Source organism: Oryctolagus cuniculus, chromosome 10 (genome assembly GCF_964237555.1).
Source record: "Oryctolagus cuniculus chromosome 10, mOryCun1.1, whole genome shotgun sequence".
NCBI classification, from domain to species: Eukaryota; Metazoa; Chordata; class Mammalia; order Lagomorpha; family Leporidae; genus Oryctolagus; species Oryctolagus cuniculus.
The window spans coordinates 46,955,417-46,966,101 of record NC_091441.1 but is presented as its reverse complement, the minus strand read 5'-3'; positions in this window follow the sequence as shown (position 1 = coordinate 46,966,101).

The following is a 10,685-nucleotide window of genomic DNA, read 5'->3' as shown; positions in this document are numbered from 1 at the left end:
AATTTCAGCTCAATCTTACCAAGGAGGCAGGTACCAATGCCAGTGCACTTGGTAAAGTGTTAAGTATAAATACACAACCGATCAAAAATATAGGGTAAGTGTCAAAGAGATTTCACAAACAAGACAAGCGTAAGCAAACAATGAAGGATAGAATTAAAAGGGAGAGAATGATCCTGGGGGGGAAGCAGGACACACAGTAGAGTCATAGAATGGCAAATGCCCAAAACAGCACTCTGGCCTCAGAATCAACCCTTGGGACATTCGGATCTGGCTAAAAGGTCCATGAGAGTCTCACAGGCATGGGAAGCCATGACACAGTGGCAAAAAACAATCTAAATGAAAGATCCTGGTGAACAAGACCCCAGCAGAAGGAACAGGCCATCAAAGAGGGAGGCACCTTTCTCTGAAGGGAGGAAGGAACCCCCACTGTGATATGGCCTTGACTAAACAAGTTCAGAGGGAGGGAGGTTGGGGGGTTGGGCACAACAATACAAAAGTTGCACTTTGTAAATTCACATTTATTAAATAAAAAAATTAAAAAATCATTCTGCAGCATCTATAGCATTAATGAGCATCTAGTGTATGTCCAGTCTTGTGTAAAATCATGGGAGCACAAGAAACAATATTATATTGTCATCATTCTAAAAAACTTACTGATGAGGGAAACAAACAACACCCTACGATAAGAAAAATATTAGAGAAACACACCAGATGCATTGTAACATAGGGAAATAAACATTTCAGTGAAGGGCCAGGGTCTCAGGTAAACTGCTTTAAAGAGAAGAACCTGAAATTTAGACAAGGCTCTGTGAGGAATTTTTTGCAGATTAAGGTAACACAGATGAAGCCTGTGGTAAAGAAATACGAAGTTGTACATTCAAGTGCTAAGTGAAAAGTTTGGAAGGGAAAGTTATAGGATGACAATATGAAGTAGAGGCAAATGGCAGCCAGATGACAAAGGTCATTTTAGGCATGCCAAGGAGCTTTGATTATATCTATGAACACGATATGGGATAGTCACTGGGTTTCTAAATGATGCCACAACGCAAGTGTAAATGTCAGGTAGGCCACTGAGTGGCTGGTACTGTGACTTCTGAAACAACGTGGCTGTGAGGTTAAACAAGAAATGCAGAGCAGGTTTGAAACATATTTTGGAGATAAATGATTCAGGACATGGTAACAAAAGCACAAGGGAACCCTCCCATAAATCTGAAATTTTTCCCTTGAATGTGTGGGTAGAAGGTAAGCAACAGAGCACACCACATCTAGAGGCTGGATCCTCAGTAAGAATAACACTCCCCAGCAATTCTCCCATCAACTGTAAAGATCAGGCAGCTCTGCTAGAAGTTTCCATAGAGTTGGTTAAGGTTCCAGAAATATTGCCTAATAGTGTGGTAAAATAGTGTAATGTACACATGATAGAGATTTATTTCTTCGATATTGTTCTTTTTAAAATATTCTCCAGACTTCCCTCATTAGTAAACCACTGACTGATACATGCTGTTAATTATACAATTGAGCAAGCACAAAAGAAGTAAAAATATCACACTCCTTCTCAGCAAAGACAAGAAAATATAATAGAAATGATTAATGAGCATTTCATGACACCTACAGAGTAAATATTTGCTTTGAAACAAATTACCCACATAACTAATATTAGTATGAGGTGAGTTTCACACCTCATTGGTAGATGGAAGTAGATATTATATTGCATTGTTAGAGAACTGAAATTAATCCCTTTAATATATCAGTTTCATGCTTCCTACATACTCTTCAAATTTTAAAAGATTTCCTCTTTCAAAATTCATGCTTAAATGAGTTTAATGTAATTTAGTGATCCTGTCAAGTGAATTCAACAATGAAAATATTAGGACAATCCCAATTAATGTGACAGAATGGCAAGAGAAGCAGCTAGTTGAACAATATTTTCACCTCTGGATGTTGTCGTCAATTAAAATTTCCATCAAATGAAAGAATTGATTAGTCTCTTCAAGCAAGACGTCTCGCTTCCTACAAGTAAACACAATTGTTTCCATTTAAGCTTTCAGTGCCTATAATGGGTTGTCATCTCTGGCTGGAAGCAGTTTATGGAAAGCCGGCAGCCACTCTCATTACACGCACTTATTTGGCAATCAGTGGCCTGCTGTAGGTTCAGGAGTGCAATCTGGAAAGGTCATTGTTGGACTCTGGAGTAGATACTGAAAGGTCAGAGAGTTATTGTTGAATTTTGTGATATGTATTTCTTTGCTTTGATTTGTGGTTGTGTATTAGCAATCTAATTAGTGTTGGTGCTAGCTTTTTAATGAAAACAATCCATTTTCTCACTTGATAATCTAATTTTCTCATTTGCGACATCTTTGATTAAAAAGAGCAAGCACACCGTCTTGTTGATTGAAGCAAGAATGATGCTCATTATTACATTATTAAGGCAATGCACTGGTGATAAAATAAATTTGGTCAGAAAAAAATCACATTTAAAATAATTACATTGAAGTGGTTTTAATGGAGATAATTATACCTTCATTTAAGAACACACAGGAGTTTTTAAAGCTTAGGGGCTGAACTTGAACTGAGACATTTTTGATATTTAATTTGTAAAAAGGTGTGAAAACTAATAAAGATGAATTTGGTAGTTTTCATTCAACATTTTATCTAAATATGATCAATTCATGTCTCAACTATTCACATAACTTAATCGTCACATTTTTTTCAGCAATGAAAGAGATTATGCTCACTAGTAATCATTTGATTGCTTATATTAATGTTCTGATATTTCAGGGTATAATGCTTGTTGTATTTATTCATATATTTATAAATTCATATAATTAAACAAAACACTTTTATATAGATTATGAGTATATTCACAGTTCATAATAAACATCTATAGGAAAGAATATTATGTTTCTAATATTTCCTTTCTCGTGTTGTGTGTGGATCATCCCTAGGAAATATACTTTTCTGTAGTCTACTATCAGAGATGTGGTGGCAATCAGAGGACTTTATAAATATAATGGCTAACTGCTATTGAAGAGGGATTTCATTTACAATTACTAGTTACATATATGCAGATGCATAAGCAACACAAATAAGGAATATGGGCACTTGTTATAAAGTAAACTATAAGGTATACTTGGAATTTTATATAATGTTAAAATAAAAAAGGAACAATGGTGTTTATTACTTCAGAAACTTGTAGCAGCTATCACTCAATGTAGAGCCTCGGGTGAGTTCACACACTTTCTATGTTAGTATAATTTATGTTATGAAGGGTACTCACCAATAGAATTCTTTTTGCAAAAGAATTTCTATGTCAGTCTGAAACTATCACAAAAACTGAATATTGTAAAAAACTAAAATATAGGCATTATCCGCAAATATGACTTCTCTTTGATTTCATTATTGCTTTGGCTTTATTTTGATGACTTTGCCAGTGTTGCATGCTTTAAATATGTTTCATCAAAGGAATACTGTCAGGTGTTTCTCTGTACATCCTTACATCAAGACAATTGTACCCTTTAGTTCTTTGATCCATAAAACACATTGTTTTGCTTTGCTTTTTACTATAAAATCAATACACATCATTAAAGAAAATCATCAAGCAGGTCAATATTGAGACAAAATCACCATGATCATGCAACCTAAACACAGCTATAAGCAAAATTTTGTTGTGTCCCTATATTTTTTTTAAAAGATTTTATTTATTTATTTGACAGGTAGAGTTACAGAAAGTGAGAGGGAGAGACAGAGAGAAAGGTCTTCTTTCTTTTGGTTCACTCCCCAGATGGCCACAACGAATGGAGCGGCGCCTATCCGAAGCCAGGAGCCAGGTGCTTCTTTCCTGGTCTCTCATGTGGGTGCAGGGGCCCAAGGATGTGGGCCATCTTCTACTGCTTTCCCAGGCCATAGCAGAGAGCTGGATTGGAAGAGGAGCAGCCAGGACTAGAACCGGCGCTCATATGGGATTCCAGCGCTGCAGGCAGAGCATTAACCTACTGCGCCACAGTGCCGGACCCTGTGTCCCTGTTTTTTTTTCTAATATGCACATGTTATTGTTTTCAGAATTTTGTCATATTGAATATATATTTATTACAGCCTACTTTTTTTTCTATTATACTACAGAGGTTTTCATGGATCAATTTTCTTAAAAAAAAAAAAAACACACGCTTTACATTTGAGAATAGCTTTAGATTATCAGAAAAGTAGACAGATGATTTCCTTACACCCAGCACAGGTTAAACACCCATTACATTTGTCATTGTTGATGGAATGACACTGGAAAATTTTTATTCACTTAATTGAATATTTAGTCAGATTCCCTTAGTTCTCCCTAGTGTCCATTCTCTGGTCCAGGATCCCATCTAGGGGACCACATTCCATTAGTTGTTGTGTCTCCCTAGGTTTCTCATGGAAGGACAGTTTTAATTTTCTTGTTTCTGATGACTCTGACAATTTTGCAGACTACAATCAGATGTTTTGCAAAATGTCCCTCTTCTGGAACGTGCTCTTTTTGCCACGATTAGACTGGGGTTAGGGAGAAAGGCGTCAGAGGTGAAGTGGCATTGCAACTGCATGAGAGCAAGGGTAACAACAAGACATATCCCTGTTGATGTTGACATTGGTCACCCAGCTGAAGTCAAATTTTTCCACCGTATCATGATTCCTTTTTCCCGATTTTAATATTGTACTCTGAAACAAGTTACTATGCTCAGGCCATGCTTAAGAGTAGAAAGAACTTTCTTGAGAAAAGAGCATTTATACAAATGTAACATAATACTTCTCATGGAAGAGTTGTCTATCTCCATTTATTTATGTATCAATACCTTATATATAACAGTATTAGCATTTATTTTATTCTTTGGTTTATAATCTAATGCTACTTTACTTATTTTGTTGTTTCAGTAGTTCTAGGTATGAGTCTTAGGTGCTTTTTCAGTTGGCTCTTGAACCCTGTTGAAATATATCTAGCAGTGTGGCAATCGTTTTGAACACTTTCGTAATTTCTAGCACTACAATGAATCACGTTTTCTTCTGCTTCTCTGTACCACCCATTAGAGATGTTGCTTCCTCCGACTGGAACAGCTGGGGTTCTACAGAGTCAGAGTAATTGTGAAAATTGCAATACTCATGCACATAGTCATTCTGCATCCAAATCAGTGGTGTATTAGTTCCACCTCTTCCCTCATGGTACCAGCAGATGGCAAAGTATACTCCAAGTGATTCTGAAGAGCCAGGAGTGACTGCAACTTTCACCTCAATGTTTCAATCATTTGTTTATCCTAAGGGTAGCTCTCTCTCTAGTGAATAGACCCATTTATGTCATACTTATTGGTACTATGAATGCTGATAAAATTGGGGCGAGTTATTTTGTTATCTGACACTGTTTCTCACCTGCCTACTGAGAAAACAAGTATCTTTCTCTAAGAGAGCTAACAAGAAAATTGAATATTGCAGATATACAAATATATATATCATATAAATTGTATGTATATAATAAACACAAGTCAACATATAAAATAATTTTTATGCATGCGAACATCCAGGTGTGAGATAAAAATATTATGTGTTTAAAACATGCAAGTGTGCCTAATTTTTGCTCAGAGATTTGGTCCATCTCCAGGTGGTATTGTCGCTTTGTTAGGTGGTTTCTTTACTATCAATTCTATTCTTACAACCTAGGCCATATCCTTGGGGCCTGAGGCAGGGAAAACTGCAGGTCACCTCGTGAACTTTTTCTGATCTCAGTCACTGTCACTTGAACAAAGTTGTGTGACTTTCTTACTCTGTCTCACTCCTTTTGAGTTTCTAATGTGGAAGACCAGAGAAATATATTACTTTTTCTGCCCTAAAATTTCAGGTGCCCAAATGAGACATCGACTCACTTCGGGGCCAGTAGATGAGGTCCTGAGACACCTAATTAAATCTAGCAAGGTCAGCTCTCCTGGATCTCTGCCACAAGGCTCCATTCAGAGTGGAAGGAAAAAAACATTTCCTGTCACTGTCTTTCCAAATTCAATTTAGCAGGAGAAAATCATTTGCCTGAAGTGAGCCTCTCACGGTTGGTTCTGAATCACATGGCAGATAACTCTGTTCCATGTTTTTCTCTTGTTAATTTGTCCTTTGTTTTCAGGGTACTGGCCAAGAACCTTATAACAACGGGTTAAGAAAAGGTAATACTTTTACTCCCCAACAGTGTCATGGGAAATACACCTGGATAGGTGGTATGGTGTTGATGTTTCCCAGAATTGTTCCGAACAAGGGACACTTACCTGACCCACAAGTGATCTCAGTGTGACTGCACAGGTTTGGGTCGACCGTGGCACACAGCTCCTTCACACTGGCTCGTTCATCACACTTTTCTTTCTTCATCTCTGTGACTCCACCCCCATGATACTCTGGATTATTATTTAAACCTTTGCTCCTCCATGCATAGTTCCCTGTGAACGTGAGCAAAGTGAGAAAATATTTCCAGTTCCCAGACAGGCTGCCAGCTTTCAGCTGAAATCTCCTGGGCTCCAGGACCTGAGAAGGGGAGCAAAATGACTGAGGAAGGAAGAGCAAAGAGGGAGGAACGTATCTGAATTCTCCGGAACAACCTCTCTGGCTTCTTATCATAAAAAGTTATATGGAATCTTAAAATGGTTCAGAGCCTCTATTCCGAGTTGAGATAAACCAAACAGCATGACTGGTAAATCAGTGAAAGTGCTTCATCAAAATTCCCCTGTGGGAAGTAGAGACGAAGAGAAGCAATAGAAAGTTCCAAAAGTAATGCTGCCAGGGAGGTACCCAGGGACTTATTAAACCTGGCTTTAGAGTTGTGACAGCAGCTCACACAAAGTGAGAAATTTGCCTTTTCCACTAAGTCGTGGTGATACAATGTTTGCTGCTCTGCATCCTGGAAATAATATTGACTCAGCTAATGTGAAGTACTCTCTGTGACAGCATCTTCTGCACTTCAATATCTGCACGGATTGTTTGGGGGCTAAATGCACAAAGCACAAAGGCTACATTCAATGTTATTTATTTTTAAATCGAGTAACTTATTAGTTGCTAACTAATTACCAGCAAGCTTTATTTAGTTTTCCCATGAATTTCCCTTTGAGGATTAAGGTATAGGGATAATTCTGATTTAAGTCTAGGTTCTTTGCTCTCCGATTCCTCTTGCCAGAAAACTCAATTTAACAGTCCCTTGCTTATTCTCTTTGTGTCCAGCTGGGCACCAGGCATCGTTTAGACTTACCCATGCAAGTGAAGAGCCGGAGCTAATTTCTACAATATCTCCACATAGCGCTGAGACATCACTGTTATGTGCAACTTACTTGTAAAGCATTCATGGATGATTCAGGATACTGAGGAAATCTCCCACATTTGGATTTGCCCAGTCTGTGTAATCAAATTACTACTAGCAAATCTGAGTCTCTCGGGGCTTTTTGTTTTTTTTAATTATTTATTTGACTGGTAGAGTTATAGATAGTGAGAGAGAGAGACACAGAGAAAGGTCTTCCTTCCGTTGGTTCACTCCCCAAATGGCCACTATGGCCAGCGCTGCGCCGATCCGAAGCCAGGAGCCAGGTGCTTCTTCCTGGTCTCCCATGCGGATGCAGGGCCCAAGCACTTGGGCCATCCTCCACTGCCTTCCCAGGCCACAGCAGAGAGCTGGACTGGAAGAGGAGGAATTGGGATTAGAACCCCGTGCCCTAGCCGGCGCTGCGGCTCACTAGGCTAATCCTCCGCCTAGCGGCGCCGGCACACCGGGTTCTAGTCCCGGTCGGGGCGCCGGATTCTGTCCCGGCTGCCCCTCTTCCAGGCCAGCCCTCTCCTGTGGCCAGGGAGTGCAGTGGAGGATGGCCCAGGTGCTTGGGCCCTGCACCCCATGGGAGACCAGGAAAAGCACCTGGCTCCTGGCTCCTGCCATCGGATCAGCGCGGTGCGCCGGCCACAGCACGCCGACCGCGGCGGCCATTGGAGGGTGAACCAATGGCAAAGGAAGACCTTTCTCTCTGTCTCTCTCACTGTCCACTCTGCCTGTCAAAAAAAAAAAAAAAAAAAAAAAAGAACCCCGTGCCCATATGGGATGCCAGCACCTCAGGCAGTGGATTAACTAAGTGAGCCACAGTGGCGGCCCTCTCGGGGCTTTCATACCCACAGTTTAAGCAGAAAAGCTAATTAAGAGGGAACAAATACGTCTTACCCCAAAGCAGTAAGTGGCAGTGGAGAGAAGGGCAAGAGGAGCATTACATTTATTGAGGACTTAAGTGTCAGGATCTAAGTTTTGCATCCAGATGTTTATAAAGCATGACAGCACAGAGCCAGAAATGAGGGAATATGATCTAATGGATTTGCAAAGCAACATTCAGATGTGACCCCGAACCCCTTCCTTACAGAAAGACTCACTCCCATGTGGAGGTTTCCTTTGGCTAGAGAGAGTTGTCTCATGGCTCTCACTGTCTTTCTTCCAGATGATCTGTATCTAATGCCTGGTGAATATCAGTGCGTAGATGTCTCCTTACCCAACTCTGCAAGACCATACCAGACAGGGTTCTGGAGCTGATATAGATTATGTTAGCATTACAGCTCAATTTTCTCTGCCTAATACTGTTTCCTTCTCCACTCCTCATCTGCTAATTCAAAGACTGCTCCCAATAAATGTCCTGAATGCTAATTTTCTTATCGGTGTCAGCTTCACAGAATAATTCAACCTGCATCCCTTAGGTTCCACTGTCATCTTAACACTGCTCACCACATTTTAACTCATGTTTCTAAATAGACAATTAAGAAGCCAGTTTAGCTCTATAGAACCCATTTCCAGCTCCATCATTGCAACTTGAAAGTGGGAGGAGGGTGGAGAGAGACATTGGCAGCCTCTAATCATACCAAGCAGCTTCCTCTTCCTGAGTCAGAGCCTTAATCCTACACAGGCTGGAAACCCCTACTCTCATTCTTCATCGTCATTGGTCAGCACCATCTATTAAATATTTTATTCTTCTCTAGGCCTTTTTGTTTTTCAACATATAGTTATGCATGCCGTGGTGAGATCAGTTTTTCCCTTTCAAATAAATCATGTAACTTCTGTGTTTGTCAAGAAACTCAAAGCAAAGAAATGTGAAGTGCGAATCAAGAAAAGTTCAGCTGACTGGGTTCCAATAATTCTCAGGAACAATGAGTCAAGGTCAGTCAAAGAAAGAAGAATGAAAAATATCACAGTGATTTTTTAATGGGAAAAAAATAAACCTTAGGAGTGTGTTCAACTTAGTACTTTTGAAAATATTTTATGGCCTATAAATAAGATATAGGAGTTTATAAAGCAAAGCTCACAAAATCAATACCTCAGAGAGGTTAAAAACCTGACAATTTGATGTATTCTGACTATATTTAACACCATTTATAATTAAATCATTATATTCTTTTTCTATTATATAAACCTTCATGAAAAATATTAAAAATCAGCCTTTTATTTTATGTTAAACGTTCAGATTTTATGAAATATCCAAGTGTTTGGCATCATTTAAGAATCCACTCAGTTTATTGTATATGTTTAATCCAACTGTTTTAGCTTCACATAATAAATCAGAGCTGAGGACATGTTCAGTCGGAATGAAAGCATAAAGTTCACCCTTTTAAATTGTGTAAGGCACTGTTACTGGACTTTTTAATTTTTCTTCTTTCTTTTTTTCCAAAGCCCCTTGTGTCTCAATAAATAAAAGAGAAAATTATACTTTTTGACCCCTCAATCATTATTCTTTTAGAAACTGAAATTTCTGATGTATTAGAGACTCACTCTAATGCCGAACTCAACACCAGATATTCCTAGCCTTACCCTGAGCTGTATGAGTCGGGCACCGTGGTGTTTGTCCTAGAAAACTGCCAAGGTCTCCACACTATTCTGATGCTACTTCTTTCATCATTTATAATATATTTTATTTGTTTGAAGATTTATTTATTTATTTTATTTGAAAGGCAGGAGGGAGAAAGAGAAATAGGGGGAAAGAGAGAGACAAAGAGATAGAGGTGTCTTCCATCCATTTATTCACTTCCCAATGGCTGCAATGACCAGGACTAGGCCAGGCCAAAGCCAGGAGCCTGGAACTTCATCCAGGTCTCCCATGTGAGTTCATGGGCCCAAAGACTTGGGCCATCTTCTGCTACTTTCCCAGGCCATAAGCCAAGAGCTGAATCAGAAGTGGAGCAGGCAGGACATGAACTGGCACCCACATCGGGTACCAGCCATGCAGGCATAGGATTAACCTATGCCACAATGCCGACCTCTATAGTGTATTCTCAAAACAGCAGTTAGCGAGGTCTAACAACATAACTATGATTATGCCACTCATTTATTTAAAATCCTCTAAAGGATACTCAGCATACTCAGAAAAAGATATTTCTTCCAGGACCTAGAAGCCATCACATAACCAGATCTTCTCCCCTCTCCTCCTTCTCTTTCTTCCTCTCTCTCTCTCTTTTCTCTCCTCTCCTCTCCCTCCTCCCTCTCTGTATAGCACCATGAACCTTCTTTCTATTCCTTTAACACACTCTGCTCCCAGGCCTTTGCACTACCTGTTTCATCAGCTTAAATTTAATCTTTATTTTGACTAAACATAAGAGATGAATTATAAACCATCAACATTAACATTTTTCTTGGGTCTGCATGCTGCAATTTTTACATTGCTGTTTCCCTTCATAATTCTAAG